Genomic DNA, 16,258 nt, shown 5'->3' with positions numbered 1-16,258 from the left:
TTACTAAATACAAATTAAGTCATTCAAAGGACTTGGGTTTGCACCTAATTATTAAAATCACTGAATTGAAAACCAGTTTTCACTCACAGTTTTGAACCTTTTGCTACACATGAGTCATGTCACCCAGAAAAGCCATCCCACAGAGTATTCATCTAATCCATCTGGTAGTGCAAATAGTGGAGGGACTCAAAATAACAAGAAAATTGTTTACATTTCTGAGTAGGATATGAAATTACTTTCTTGCCTCTTTATAGTAGCTCAAACATTTACACAAACTTGTTAAGCTGCTTAGAGAGAGGATTATTTGGGCAGGTAATGCTTCTTTCAGTAAGTTAAGCTGTAAGGAAAGCATATGCTTGACTTCAAGGAATTTGGAGAAATTGCCTCTGGGAGAAATTTAAATAAATTAATAGAGAGCTTCTGCTCTCCTTCCTTCTCTGTCTTTATTTTAGACAAATTATTCCCTCTCTGTGAAGATGGGTCTGTGCAATATGCACAAGGAAGTTGGTTCATTATGTAAAGCTGCACCAGGTAAATGTTATTTAGAGATGGCTAAAAAACTTTGTATTACACTCATTTGCCAAGAATAATCTCCCTCATTTAACAGTTAAAGAAGAGTTGTTTTCAATTGTCATTAAGGTAAGATTGTATTCTCCTGCATATTTTTACCCATTTTGACTGTTATCTTTCGTTGCATTTTTTAATTGTAGCCCTGCAGGCACTGTGCACATAATTGAAGTAACCAATCTGTTTTTGTTTATCTATGTTTTCCATTAATTAGATATGTGGAATCTAAATTTCCTGCTGCAAAACACGAGGTGACGTGCTAAGGGACCAAATCTGCTTTTCCTCACCAGGCTGCACTGCCAGTGTTGGAGAAGATACTTCCAGAGCAGGAGCACAGCAGGGTTTGTAGTCTGGGCTGGCCAGGGAGTGGAGGTGAGCAAGGGGCTCTGGAAAGGGCTGGAGGAGGGATGTGAGAGGCCCCAACTTTTCCTTGGGAGTGAGGCTGAGCCTTCCTGGACCTTTATTTGCTGCAGGCTGGGGGTTCACATCCAAGGACACGGGGGAGCTGCAGCCTTGGCCCTGGGCAGAGTGAAATGGTGCCCCAGGAGTTTCACCTCCTGCCTGAGCTGGGCTCACAGCAGTGCTGATGTGGCTCCTGGATACTTTTCTGTAGCCACATTTCTCACTGCTGACACAGCGGCTCAAAACTTCACTTTTATAAATAACCAATGTGCACCCCCTAACCTGACCCATGGTAGCACAGGTAAGACCTAAAGGTGCTGCTATTTGTTCATCTCAGTGGTTCTCAGAGACAATTTTATTTAGAAATGGCCCAGCTCTGCAGTGCTCACATATTCAAAACAGGCTAGTGATCAGCTGTCAGCTTTACCCAAGAACTGAAGAATTTGCCAAGAGTGAAGTTCCTGGGAACAAATTAGAGAGATCTTCATGTAACAGGCAAAGTCACACTATTTTCAGCCTGCCCACAAATGACCACTAATAAGAAAGGGAATAGGCTCAGTTCTGGGTGTGCAGAATGGCAAGTACGTGGAGAATTCCATAAAGGAATGGGTCAGTGAATACGAAGCTCTAATGTAAGTCCAGAGACAATCATCAGGGAAAAATCTTTGGAGCTAAAAGCAACTTATTGCTGTTTTTTGAGGTTCTTTTGACACTTTGTTATGGATTGACAACATTTTCCTATGTGCTTTGTGAGCGCAGGGTTTGCTGGTTTTTACTCAAAAGGATAAATAAGTGGTTCTTTGCAGCTAAAGGCCTCTTTCACCTGTATATATATGCCATAATTCCAGCAAAATCCTGTAAGAGCCTCCCTGATGTCAGAGTGGCCTTGCACACACATTAATGACTTATCAGGTACTAACTCCCTGCCCAGCCCACACCTTTTCCCTCTTGCCTCCCCTCTGTTGCTCAGTCATTTTTCTTTGCTTGTTGCTTGCCTGCACTGATGGGTACATGTCCTTTTCCTCACCTGGAGTATGGCAGTAAATCATTTGTCTGCTTTTCTTTTTTTTCTTTTTACATTCTGGAGTATCTACTCTGATTATTTTGAAGCAGAAAAAAGACCAATAAATGGTGAGAATCCTGAAGGTAAGTACTTCAGTGAGGACTTAATGTCAAGGTACAGTACACATAGAAGCTTTTACAGGAACTATTTAAAAGCTGTTATCCACTGTATATTTTAAAGGAAAGACATAATTCAGATATCTGATTGACTGCCCTTGAACTTTGATTTTTGCTCTAAGACTTTCAATTTTCAGAAACCTTGATTTAAGAACTTTTTGAAGGCATCATATACTGCATTCATCACTCTGAGTGGATTACTTCTGCTGCCTTAGCTGCACCAGCTTTGTGGGCACAATATGGCAGAAGGAGGAATGTTAAGCTCTGTCAGAGGAGAAGTGGAAAAGTCACCTCTGTAAATTCAGAATTGCTTGAGAATTGTCTTCCCTCTTCACTTGGAAGTACAAGAGGTGCCCCTGGTCCTGGGCAGTTCAGTGGAAGCTGCACACTGGAGGTTTGATGGAGGTGAAAGCTGGAGAGCAACATGTGCCTGGGTGGAGAGGAGATGTCTGTGTACTTCCCTCCACCTGTTTTCTGACAAGGAATAATTATACTCCAAACAGAAATTAAGCAAGTAGTTTCAGCATGCATGTTTTGTTTCCTTTAAGACAGGGTATAGCTGTAATGTGCTCTGCATTTCCAAGTACTGGCATTTTTACATAGGTAAGAAATATTCAAGTCTGAAATACACTTAACAGCTTCTTATAGAAACTCAAGCCAATTTTAGAATATTACCATGTTATCGCCAGCCAAAAACATTGGCAATCAAAGGTGTTTTTAAAGCCATTAGCTCCAGTTTAATTGACTTGTTTTAGTTTTTTATCTTTGATAACATGTTGTTTTTGAGGAAATGAAATCACAGACAGTTTGGAGGGCAGGACTGACTCAGGCATAGTGAGAAAAACTATAACACCACTGTTTAGTCTTTGAGTCTGAAATTAAATCATATCCCTTTATTTCCATAAATGTTTCTCTTCACAGATGTACTGGGAGAGGGTAAATCTGTACCTTGAAATGTGTAGAAAACTGAGGATGACAAAACCTGAAAACAAATGTCCTGAAAAGAATTTATTACCAGGCATTAAAACAGGTAAGGGTGTAAAAAATGTATTTTAGCTACCAAAAATGCATTTGACTGCTACCAATATATTGGACTTATTTATTTCCTTTTTTTTTTTTTAATCTCATCTTGTTTACAGGACATGCTCACTGATGCTTAAAGAAACACTGACACCAGAATTGAATTACTGATGGGCTGAATTGGAGGACCACTTGACCAGGTCATGCTGGAGCAGCCTGCCAGTGAATGGGTGGATGTGGAGGTGTGCAAGGGCAGAGCACCTTGGTCTTGCCAAATGTATTTCTTGTGTGCACCCCTAGAAAAACAAAGCAATGTTTTCTGCCAAATTGCTGCATAAAAGCTCGAGGATCTTTACCCTCATGGTGAAGTGAGGGCTTGAGAAGGGGTCTTGGCACCTGAGCCCCATTGCCATGGCCCCAGAGGGGCCAAGCCAGGCTCCTGCAGCTCCTGGCTCCAGCCCTGGAGCTGGGCAGGAGCTGTGCCAGGGCTCAGCTCACTGACCCTGCCTGGCACTCCCTGGCAGCCCTTGTGGCTGTGCCCCTTGTGAGACATAAATGGGAATTCTCCTTTTCTACATGGCAGGCCAGCCTGGTGCTTCTGCTCGAGTCAAACCCAGTTGTCTTCTTGGGAAGTGAAAGAATCAGACTGTAGAATTTAACCTTGAACTTTACATTTTAGTAATGGAGCCAAAAAAAGATATTTGTTCAGTATGGGATTGAGGTATGCAGGTTTAATACAGAATTTATCTGTCTGTGAACAAAGATGTAAAACAACACTTAAAGTTGATCATTATTATTTTTACCACATACCTCCCTTGCCCTGAAACTCCATTTCATTTTCATCTGAAACAACATTTTCTTCTCCTTTTGTCACATGACCTGGAAAATCCATTATCAACCAAATATAAGCTATCCCAAATACGTGTAACTTCTGTCTAGAAAACTAATTTAGGCTTTTATGCCATCAGTCCAGAGTTTCAGACCATTTGTGATACTCTTCCTTTCATACTTATGATTTGCTCTGTTCTGCAGCCTGAAATTTGATAATCTGGGCAAAACAGAAATGCAAAAGAGGACAATTTTTACAACCAGATTTAAAGCTTCTGTTTTGTGCTACAAACAAAAAGAAGTAAAAAAGGTGTGCTGTATTAATTTCTTCTTTTCTAGAAGCACGAGCAAAAAATGGAGAGGGGAAAAAAATCTGTAACAGAAAAACATAGATCAACATCAGTATTTGTTGATTTCTAGGCTTTATTTCCTTTTAGTTTTTAAACTAGACTTTTCAAACCATTCACTTGGAGAAATTTGCATTTTATGTGAACCAAATGTGATGTGATTTTAGGTAACTTACCTATTTTTCCTCAGTTTGTGGCATCTAAAACCAACCGTGCTTGTCATCGTCTCAGTAATTTCTCATCATTGAAGTTAAAATATAATCTAAGTTTGCACCAAATGAGCTGTTCCAAGATGAGTTTGCCAAACTCTGTATTGCTGTGGGATTTCTGCAATTATGATTAGATGCAAACAAAAATGATCTCTGGAATACCAGTGAATGCAACATTGATTAGCTTCTCTCAATCCCACAAGAGGTTGGGGGAAGCACAACTTGCATTTTGTCTGTGTCTCTGTCTCTGCCAGCCACAGTTGTGCTGGCAGATCAGCACAATGAAAAGGGGATGACGGGAGGAGAAGCAAGGACCTGATGGAGGACTTTTATATTACTAAGTGCTGATGTGCTTTAGGATGTTGGTACTCACCAGAAGTCTCAAATTGATGAATTGATTGTGTAGCTGCATCCCATCCAGAGGACAGAAATCAGCAGTACAAGAGTATGAGAGCCTGTGTGTGCTTTTACTGCCCCCCATGTTTTTTTAGCTGATTATTGGTTCTCCCACCAAAATGTGAAATAAACGGGCAAAGGCAGAATTTGTCTTAGTCTTGCCTGAGAAATTCCCAATGGCAAATAGAAGCATATTTCCACTATCTATCAGTGGATTTTACATTTCTGCTCCATAAACTATTCTCTACCTGAACAAAGCTCCCCATTTGAGCGGTTTCCCTAGCAAGGCTGTTTGTTTAAGGCTGTTTTCTGGATTAAGGCAAAATTATGATTTTTGTCTGATTTTAATTAAACCCAAACAGTGATTCCCTTTCTGCTGATGGCCAGTGAAGAGAAACAGGTAAATAGTCAATATGTTGTATATTTTTACTCTTTTACAGAAATAGAATGCCTACTGCAGGAAGATGTTATCTGTGCTGTAAAGCTGTTGTATTTTTCTTAGAGGAAGAAATTATTTTCCCATCCATATACCTATGCATGTACCTACTCTGTACATGCAAAATGCTTAATAATTTTATCTTCAGCTTTCAAGCATAAAAGTGAGAAACTTATCCTACTCCAAACTTAACTACTTGTGTATGTTGTTGATATCAAATAAGATTACTGCTTGGAAGATGCTGTGTTTATCTTTCACTTGAAATAACCCAGGAGAATGTCAGATGCAAAATGAATTTTGAAATCTTGGCATTTACTGCTGCTTTATACTCTGTGTGTGCAACTTCAGTCAACTGCAGTGACATTATTGTGTGAGTCTCTCCAGCTGAAGGGAATTGGCACTCTATTAACAATCCCTCTTTGCAGACCTGAATGGGAAATACGTTCCTACTCAGGTCTGTGTTTGTCTTCTGAAAAGTGGTGATCAGAATCATGGCTGCCACCAGCCAGGCAGGATTCTTTCCTTGTCAGTTTATTCCTTCCTGTAGCTAATCCTTCATCCAGCATTATCCAGCTGTTGATGTGCTCCTCATTCCCTTCACAACAGACACTCTTTGCTTTGGCTTTTGTCCCATGCAAACACAGCCCTGCCAAGTCCCTCTGTGCTGAGCTCCCTTCCGTGCTCTGCTGCTGCAGCATCAGCATCTCCCCTGCCCGTGGCTCAGTGCTTCCACCTCCCCCTGCTCCAGGGGTGTGGGTGCTGCTGGCAGAGCACAGAGCCCTGGGCAGCAGAGGGGCTGGAGCTGGTGGAGGCAGCCTGGGTGATGTCCTGGAGCCCTGCAGCTTTCACCTGGGCTGAGGCAGCCTGGATGCTTGTGCCCACCTGCAAGGGGATTGTCTATCAGCTTTGCATCACTGCTGAAATTAATGGCTGGGAAGAGTTGATGGTGTTTCCACAGATGGACGTAGCTTTCAGCCTTATTTCTTCTTTCTTATGGTGATCATCACAGGGTGTTGTGTGAGCAAGAACATACACCCACACACACCCACACACACCCACACACACCCACACGTATAGTTTTCATGTGTGGCCATATTTCCCAAAGATCAGACCTGAATCTGTGCTGCTATATAGCAGCATAAAGACTAGACATAAAGTCAATAAATGTGACTCTACACAGCTGTAAATCCTTTCATCCTGTCATCTTCCCATCCAGGCAAGAAATGTGTGAGAATTATGTAGACTCAGAAGCAGAGGTTCATGGCAAGGCTGGGGCTCTCCTGACCATGGCACAGAGGTTGGCTCCTTCTGGAAGTAGCTGTGTTAGTTGTAGGGTTCATAAGGGCAACTCACGTCCCCTAAATGTTCTTCTTCCTGCTGGAGGCTGCTCACTGTACCCCAGCAAGCTGCTCATGTGGAAGCTCCTTAATTTCTGCTGTGTAAAATCAAACTGAACCTTTCTTATTTGACTGAAGAGGAACAGAGTTCAACACAATAAAGCAGCAGATCCATCAGTCCTTGGGAGGTGAAAAAAGAGCAGCTGGGAAAGCAGCCTCAGCTGGTGGCTGTCTGATGAGGATGTTTGGCTACAATCTAATTGTAATGGATGTGGGTGAGTCCACACATAGATTGTTTAAAATTGATTAAGAAAGTCTACCTGACTCTTTCAAAGCTAACTGAAGTCAGTGGAAAACAATCCTTTTCCCTGAATTCTCTGATAGTGACTTAAAGCCCTAGAAATAATTTGGTTGGCAGAAAAAACAGAGACATTTAGGAAATCAAGGACTGGAGAATTAAATTTGAAATTATACATTTGGTTCCTGGCTCTTCACAGGTTTACTGCTTGGCATTGCTCAAGTTCACTGGTCTTTTTGGTCATCCCTTCCTAATATGGACAGTGAGAATAATTCTCTCTCCCATTTTTATCAAGGTCAACTCTCTCTTCTTTTGGTGTGTCTACAACACAGTGCACTTGGGAGGTCCCAGCTGGGGTCCCTGTCCTGCTTCAGCAGACATGATAAAACAACACCAAAAGAGCTCAGAAACAAAGGCCAAAGCAAGTCTCTTTACTTCTTTAGTGGTACATCAGAAACAAGTGTAAGGTTTGGTGCATGGCAGGATGCTCCTACAGTTCATCTGAAGGCTGATCTCTTCTGCTCTGTATTAAACTCCATGAATATCACATTCCTCTTTGCCTTCCTGCATTATTTTCCACAATAGGCTGATAAAACATCAGAATAAAGGAAACAAAGTTACTTTCAAAAATAAATTATCAGTCAGTGATATGTTCCTCTATTTTTTAATGAATGATAGTCATACAGTGACCATAATAATTGTTCTTTGACTTGGTATAAAATGCTAAAGAATGTCTAGTGCATTTAATGTTCAAGTGTAATTCCAAAATATTGATAAATACAGCTTTACCTAACTGTATGTTTCAAAGTTCATGGGATGTTTTATTTCTAAGCTTTAAGTCTTTTAATTAAACTAAAAAGGGACTTTAGTAAATGACTTGATATATAATGAGAGAAATAGCACTCTTACACTGTAATCATGCCAGGAGAAGTGAAAGAGTAGCTGAAGTGTCAGAGGTTATAAATTGCATTGAAGGAATCAGTGTCTTGGTGAATTCTGTGTCACCTGGAGAAGCAAGGTCTCCTGGCAACATTTTGTCTCTTTCAAATTAGTTAAAAGAATTAAACAGGCAGTAAAATGTTTATTGATCTTTGTCACATTCCTGCTCTACAATAATTTTGCTCCTTTACTGTATGTAAAAATACACTGAGTGTGCCTGAGTCCTCCCCACAGCTGGGCCTGGGAAAAGTCACCATGTTTGGTTGTTCCTGGCCTTGCAGGTCAGTGTGGCTGAATGTTGTCTCCTTGAGCCTACAGAGGCTTTAAAGGATGGTTATACTCAGAGAAATGCCTAAAAACACTGCTACTTTTGTTATCCTTGTGTGGTATGTAGTTCAGATTTGCTTTGTAGGTAATGAGACAATGTTTCTAATTGTCAGCTCTGCATATGTGATAAAGACCCAAAAGCAGAGCCGAGTGCTTTCGTGACTTTGACATTAATAATTGCAAAGATGCTGATGCATAGCTTAGGTGAGCAGTGTGCAATTGAGCAGGATCTGACTTTTCTCATCTGCTCTGCTTGAGGGCAGGGTGCTGAGGGGATGCTGATTCCACTGGTGAGGGTCTCCTAAGGAAGACACTTTTCTGTGGCTGGCTGGTGTTTAGGATTTAAGCTTCTCACTGCTGAGTTGCTCAGTGTTTATAGCTTCTCAGTGGTCCTGTGCACATCGTATGCCCTGTGACACAGCACTACTCAGGCCAAGAAGTGGCACTGTAAAGTCCTAAAGTGCCCCTTACAGAAATTTGTCCCATGATTTTTCTGCCTGTATCTCAGCTGCCTGACAAAATTGTGTCCTCCTGTGAATCTGAGCAAAATGCAGTAGATTATAGTCTACATGGAGCTATTCCAAGATATTTAAAAGTGAATAAAAAGCAGCACAGGGAAACTAAAAATAACACTACCATTCTGTGGAAAGCATGAATGTGCCATGACAGAAGCAGAGTTAGGGAGGAGAAACTTAGCCTGGTCCAGTTCAAGGCAGTCTGATTAAATTGATGCTAATGATGGTGTGAAAATGCGAAGCGGGTTTGAAAGCGGCTTCTCCGTGCAGCTCAGATGCTGTAGCCCCCGGGGCGAGCTGTCCCGCTGCCCGCAGTGAAGCCTCTGAGAGTGTGCGGGCGGCCCGAGGCCAGGGCAGCACTGCCCGGGGCAGGGCCGGAATGGCCCCGGGCGATGCTCCAAGTGTCAGCGCTCCCCTGCGACCCTCGGGGAGCCGCAGCCCTCGCTCTGTGTGCGCTGCCACCGTGCAGTACCCCCCGCGGGAGCTGCTCGGTGCCGCCCGTTCCGATCCGTGCCGCGCCAGATCCCCCGGTAAGGCACCGACCCCTCCGCCGCCTTTTGCTGCCGCTCCATCCTTCCCTCTCTTGGCCCCGTCTTCCGCAGAGACCAGAGCCCCGTGCGCGGCCGCACGGGTCCTTGCCGGTGCGTTCCCCGTGGGTGCCTGACGGGGCTCTGGGGGCCGCTTTGCCCTCCGCGGGCGCGGTGCGGGCGGTGCCGGTACCGCTCCCGGTGCCGGTCCCGGTGCCGCTCCCGGTGCAGGTCCCGGTGCCGGCCCGGGGCGGCGGTGCGGGGCTGGGGCCGCAGGGCCGAGGCTCGCCGCCAGGGGGCGCTGCTGCTCGCGGCGCGGGCGGGCGCACCTGGCGCGCGGGTCCCACGGACACGGACACGGACACGGACACGGACACGGACACGGACACGGACACGGACACGGACCGGGACCGGGAGCGGACCGCCGGCCGCCGCTCCGGGCCCCCCCAGCCCGCCGGCATGGAGCCGTAGAGGGGAGCTGCTGTGGAGGTGAGTCCTGCGCGCGGCGCTTCTCGAGGCAGTTATCTTTTTTTTTTATTAAAAAAGAGAAAGAAAAAAAAAACTCCCTCAGAAAAGGAAAAGTTCTCCCCTCCTCGTGCCGCCGCGCGCGGGACGGGACAGAGCTGCGGCTGCTGCCTCATCCCTCCCGGAGCTCCGGGACGGGCGGAGGGACCCCGGGGTCCCGCTGGTGCCGCGGCGCTCCCGAGGGCCCCGGGCAGGGACCGCCGCAGCTCCGGTCTCCGTCCCGGTGCCGCTGTCTCGGAGCGGATGCTCGGGGCCGGATCCGTCCGTAGCGGCGCGGCCGCTCCGCCGCTCCCCGAAGCGAGCCGCGCTGCTGTTGGAGGCGCCGGGAATGTTTTCTGTCACGAACCGGGAGGTCTCGGTTGGTACCGAGGGTCTCTCAGCCTCGCGAGCACGTGTGGGGCTTCCCGGGAAAAGCGTTACTGCCGGGGATTTAAAATAAAAACGCTGCAGCCGTTGCCTTTTGGGATGATGCAGCGCGGTGGAGTCTGTTGAAGTGGTGCCGGTGCTTTGGAGGCTTGGCTGCTCTGAGTTACCGTGGTGGGTGTTAAAGAACGGGACTTCAAACCTCTGCCTCTGAAAGTTCCGCGACAATAAAGCTGCTCTGGTCTCCTTTGGACTCTGGTGGAAATCTGCTGAAGGGCACCAAACATTTCTGAAATGCCTTGGATTCAGCTGCTGTTTTCAGCGAGCCCGTCCCTGGACTGCTGTCTCTGCTAGAATGCAAAGAATCAAAAGTTTCGTAAGCTGCGGTTTCTCAGAGTTATAGTAAGGTTTGTGTACTTTTGGCAGTTTCTATGCCTGTTGGGTTAACGCTCTAACTTGGGTTTGTACCGTAAGGGAAAACCCATTGTGGCAGGAGCCAGCACTTCGTAGTGCTCCTCGGCAGTGTTTACAGTCTCTGATATATACTCTGAGTTTTTACCCTGATTATTTAAAAAACAACAACAAATTTTCAGCGTTTGTGTAAGCTTTGTGGATGTTACAATCTTACTACCAGAGTGTGGGTAGATTTGAGGTTTTTCAGGGGATTGTTAGTGGTGGGGGCAGGCGAGGTGAGCTGCTGTGGGCTCGGGAAGGGCTGCGGGGGAGGGCAGTTCCACGGTGCCCAGGTGCTGTGGGAGTGTGGGGCTGCTGCATTCTCGCCCGAGACAGGCTCTCATTCGCCCTAAACGTGCCGAAAAGAGGATTCTCATCAGGGTTAAACCTCTGCAGCTGCGTGCCTCTCTGTGGTGCCCGTAAGAGCAGGTGGATGCCTGCCTTGCTCCTGGGGAGTTCCCTCCGGAGGCAGGAGCGGGCCAGCCCCGATGGGGACGTGGTGCCTGAGCAGGTTTGCGGTGCCGGACCCGAGGCAGGAGGTAAGTCCGGGGAGGAAGCTGAGAGCGAGAGAAGCGCTTGCTTTGCACTAGGGTGACTGCGGAGGAGACAGTGGGGCACGCAGGGGTTTGGGATTTTGGGCTCCCTAAGCCAGTGGGGTGTAAGGCATGTGTAGCAGCATGAGAAGTGAGAGTTGGGGCAGGTCACCGAGGCACAGGCTGCAGAGGCGAGCCCGTGATGCATCAGGGGCTGTAGCTGGCCCTGTCAGGGTGGCTTTCTGAGGAATTACTGAGGATCGCATCCTTCTGAGGGTGTTTCTCTGGGCACAGGAGACCTCTTGCAGTGGGAGGACGGGGCTTGGGCCGACCTCCCTGCAGAGTGCCGGTGTTGCTAGGCAGCAGCTTGCACCTCCAGCGTGCTCCAGATCCGAGTCTGGAGGGGAGACCTTCCTCTCCTGAACTAAAGCTTTCTAGCTGGTGACCAAGGCTGGAAAGCACATCTCCTGTGGGTGTGGGTGTGCATGCACTTCTTGCTTGCTCCTGGGTATTTGGGAGGGGTGGTCAGCTGGGGAGGTTCAGGGTTGTTAGATGACAGCAAGACTTCTTTATACTCGCCCACCTACTTGGCCTGCAGGTGAGCACAGGAGAGAGAAATAAATCTTTGGATGTTCCATTTGTAAGGCTTAAGAGTTCTCTGCAGAGCACCTTTTTCCTTTCACAGTTCCTGGAAGCTCATTGGAGCTTTCTCTTCAGCTTGTGTGGTGATTGATGCTTTAGCAGTTAAATGGGAAGGGGAGGGAAAAGGGAGGGAGGAAGGCCAGGTGTGCCACATTAATGCACTTAGCCAGCATGAGTCAATTTTAGTGGATGCCCCACAACTGCTGGAGATCATTGCACGAATGGCATCAGCCCATGCTGTCTGAACTGCTCTGTATCTCACAGAGCAATGGAAAGCCTTTTAATTTTCAGAGCTGCCAGTCTGGGGGCTGCACTTTGAAGCAGTGCAGTAGCTGAAGCTATTGGAAACCAGCAGGAGTGGGACTGACCACTCTCCAAACAGAAGTTGGATCAAAAAAGAGCCTGAAAGGGTCAGGAGGGCTTCATAGGCTGGTGTGGTGAAGGTGAGCTCAGCAGAAGGGCTGTTCTTGCAGCACAGATCACTTCTGATCAGGCAGGAATTGGTGGTGTTGGAGAAGGAGGAGAAAAATTCCTGGTTTGATGGATGCTGGAAGCTTGGGCCTCAGAAGAAGCTGGACTTGGCAGACTTAGGCCTGGATGGGGCTGCAGAAGAGTGTGGAAGTGGAGGCAGGTAGGAGCACACTTGCTGCTCTCAGGACCTCATGGGTGTTGTGCTGTTCTGCTGTGGGATAAACTTGAGCCATGCAGGGTTTAGGAGTGGGTTTGTCTGGAGGGCTCAGGCAGCTGCTGGGGGCAGTGTGTGTGTGTGAGAAGCCCAGCAGAGATGCAGATAGGCTGCTACAGAGCAAGAAGGGCATGGGGACAGCATGTGAGGCTCGTACCCCTTGGGATGCTCTGCCTGCTTGGAGAGGAGCATCCAGGCTGTCTGCATGGGATGTTCCTGTAAGGGGGTTTGGTTGGTTTGCATAGGCAGAGTAATTTTTTTCCATGACTGTTCTCAGCTGTTTCCTGGGGAGAGATGAATACATGTTACAGTAATCACTTAAAGCTATGGGGAGCAGTGTGACATTTGGAAGGGGGAGGCAGTTCAAAACTTTCTATGATCTGAGTTATGATGCCCTTGTGGGACCAGAGGTGGAGGAAAAGTTCCAAGGAGCATGTGCAGCTGGTCATCCCTGCTGGCTGAGGTGGGAGGTTGCCAGGGATGGCTGGGGCAGGTGGCCTTGACCTGTGTGTCTGAGGGAAAAGGCTGAGAAGTTGTACTTGCTGTGAGAAGTACAAATAAAGCATTTATAGTGTATGGACTTTTCCTGCTCTCTGAAACATTTCTGCTACTCAAACTGAGGCTCAAGCTGGAAATATCAAGGGATGATAAATTGTGGACAATGTTAAAAAGCCTTAAAGAGCTGTATGGGAAACTGTGTCTGCTCTTAATTTCTAAGCCTTCCACAAACAATGAGAGTCTGAGCTATTTATCAGGAGCTCTTTTAGTGCTGGAAGGGAAAGTGAGCATTTAAAGTGTATCACAAAATAAAGAGGCACTTTAAGAGGCAATTTGCTTTTCAGGATGTCCAACTAAAAATAAATCTTTCTTTAAACAGCCTTGAAAAGAAAAGAGAGAAAAGATCTTGCCCTTGCTGAGAATAAGGAAAATCTTTTTGCTGGCTTTGATGGTGAGGGTTTTCTCTGGCATCTGGTACTAGATCCAGGTAAACCCTCTTGGAATTGGTGGAGAACTGAGGGATGTGTTATATTCAGTAACAAAACTGGTGAGAGAGAGAGACTGCATATTAGAAACTTCTGTAGGGGTTTTGGCTAATCCTTTACACCCCAAAAGCACTTCAGATTGTTTCTTCCATCCCTCTTTTCTTTGTTTTATGTAATAGTTAATTAACAAATATTTGTTAATTAACAAGGAGAGTCATTTCAGGGTGCATAAAATATGTATTTTACTCTTATTTTGGCTGCATCAGAACAAAACCCATTGTTTTCAAGATTTCCATAAAACGTGTCAAAGTAGCATTCTATAAACAGTTTCCCATGGTTCTCCAATTCTGGGGGGATGTTGTTTCTTTGCTTACTTAATTATATTCTTATTTTCACTCAGACAAATCTGGCAATATATGTGTAAAGTCCAGTCTCTGGTTATGTAAGGGGAAAAAGAAATCCCTATTAAGAATCTGCTTATCACTTTAAGGAACAGTGATGCTGCCGAGTTCAGTGAAAGCAACTTGCCTCTGCTGACAGCAAAGTGCCATGTCTGGCTCTCTGGGACTGTTTTCTAAGTGGAAAACTGTAGATGAGTGTTTTAGAAGGAGCCTGACAACTGGTAGGTCATTTTTCCTGTTAATTCTGTCTTCTTTGAGCATTATGTATTAGTTAGGAAAGCATGGGCCTGTGGATGAGCTCAAAGAATGTATTTCTAAGCACATCACATGCAGAACTGAATTCTCACAGAGCCCGTTTCATTAACGTGCAGGAGTGTATTTGGACCAGATTTGCCATGAATGGTGCAAATGTTGTTGTTTTGTTAATATTGCAGAGCTGTGAGTGCATGTAAGAGCAGGGATAATGTCAGTACGGCTGACAGTTACAGCTGTAGCCTCTCTGCTGTGTGGTCATGGAAAAAGGACTGTTTTAAAGGCTCTGTAAAAGCAGGGAACATTTCAGCATGCAGATGGCAGCCCAGTCTAAAATCTAGTTCTGTTTGTGCTGAGCACCGCCGTAATGAGCCTTGAGAAGCACAAGGGGAAGGAGAGAAGTGGTGGGGGGAAAGAGGAGGGATGTGCTATCTTTCAGGGCTGAGACCTCCCTTTGAACTGTCTCTCTCCATTTTTAATAGCTTTTCTGCAAGAGCTGCTTGGGGAGCAGGGTTAGAATGGGTATGAAAGAAGCAAAGCATCTAATCTTTTGGCTTAATAATGCCCTGGCGTAGGCAGCTGTGAATTGGACAGACTTCCTTATTGATATAAGAGCAGAGAGTGAAATTGGTGTGGGTGAGAATGGTCTCATCTCTTTTTATCTGAAATTTCTCCTTTTGTAGTTGAGGCTCTGTAGAGAGGACCTGTGATCGCTGGCAGGGCTGTCTAAAGCACTCAGGAGAAAAAGGCCATGACCTGAGCAGTGGTGTTTGTTCTGGGTGTCAGCAACTGAAGAGCTGGAGTCAAGTGCAGCCTTGGTTTTTCTGGAATTTACAGAGTTTATCAGTGACTCTGAAACCTAAGACTTCTCATCAGCAACTTGTTTTTTTTTTTTCTTTCACTCAAGAGATCTGAATAGCAGGAGCCAAAGTTATTTTTTCCTGTGCAGGGCTTCTCTGAAGCCCAGGGCAGGCTGGCTGGACTTGGTCTGAGAGTAGTCTCTGAGCTTGTCTCAGCCCAGAAGAAATTTTCCATCCTGGGACATTGCCCAGCAACCTTGTCAGCTTTGATAAGCATATGTGGTCACCCATGGCTGGGGCTCCTCTCCCTCCTCAGATGGCTGTGATTGCTGCTGCACCTCACTCTGCATTGGGAGCTTCCTGCTGTAACTGCATCAATTCTAGGATTTAGGCTGATTCAAGGTGATTCTTAAAATCTCTCCCCTTTCCTCACTGCTAGTGTACATGTTTAGCTTTCCAAGTGTAGATTGTCTTCACATTTTCTTCTCTCTCCCAGTGGGCTTTTCTGTAAGCTTTTAAGTACCTCTGCAAGGTGATGAGAGGCTAAGCCCCACTCTGTAAACCTAAACTCTGGCTCTGAGAGTCTTTAAATTTTCTACAGTGCTTCATGTTGCCTGAAGTACTGTATTGATTAAACCACAATCTGCAGGAGTAAATATATGTAGAATATTAATAGCTTCTACTCTAGGGGAAAAAAAAGGCTGTAAATTAATTGATCCATTATGTTGACCTCATAAACCATGAGGGCTTGCAGAACAGCTGTAATCCTCCTCCCACAACATATATTCCACTTTTAATGTCTGTTAAAGGTCTGGACTACTCAAACTTTAAAAGCTGTGATGCTGGACACACATCAATCTATCCTAGGATGTGTAGGTAGAATATTGCAATGTTAAGGCTGAACAATAGTTATCTCTAGAATCCAGGGTAGTGCTGAATCAGTGCATCACTGATGGTGCAGCTGGGCATGAGGCTTATAAAACAGTAGCTAACTTTCCCACTCCTTTGTCGTTCTTGTTCCTCTTTACAGTTGCTTTCTCTGCTTCCAAGTGCAAGAGCTGCTGCAATGGGGGGTGAGTAGGATTTGGGGATTTAAAATCTGGTTTGAAGATATAATGAACTGGAATTCTGTGTGAGTTGCTTAGGGAATCGAGGTCAGTGTGTGGTGTGAGCTGATAGAACTCCATCTGCTAATCAGTGCTGAGTAGTCCTAGTTCTGGCTTAAGATGGGCTGCTTAGGTTTTTATAGAAGTGGCAGCAATTTAGATGCGTGTGTACATAGTATACTCATCAC

The 16,258-nt window shown here is 45.7% G+C and overlaps 1 protein-coding gene across 10 annotated transcripts in view; it reads left to right on the top strand.

Moving 5' to 3' along the window:
• Positions 1-16,258, top strand: part of IL1RAPL2 (interleukin 1 receptor accessory protein like 2) — a 410,823-nt gene that overhangs the window by 59,628 nt on the left and 334,937 nt on the right. For 2 of the 10 annotated variants that reach the window (XM_085571059.1, XM_085571056.1), the window contains exons 5-7: positions 453-531; positions 782-3,178; positions 3,288-3,410. The gene's annotated coding sequence lies outside the window, so the exon portion shown is untranslated. Of the gene's footprint in view, positions 1-452; positions 532-781; positions 3,179-3,287; positions 3,411-9,650; positions 9,817-10,058; positions 10,623-10,701; positions 11,208-11,964; positions 12,475-13,377; positions 14,134-16,258 lie in introns of those variants that run through there. The other 8 variants (XM_085571055.1, XM_021548466.4, XM_085571058.1 and 5 more) reach the window with 8 other exon arrangements.

Source organism: Lonchura striata, chromosome 4A (genome assembly GCF_050655825.1).
Source record: "Lonchura striata isolate lonStrDom1 chromosome 4A, ASM5065582v1, whole genome shotgun sequence".
NCBI lineage: Eukaryota > Metazoa > Chordata > Aves > Passeriformes > Estrildidae > Lonchura > Lonchura striata.
This window is presented reverse-complemented; position numbering and strand designations above follow the sequence as displayed.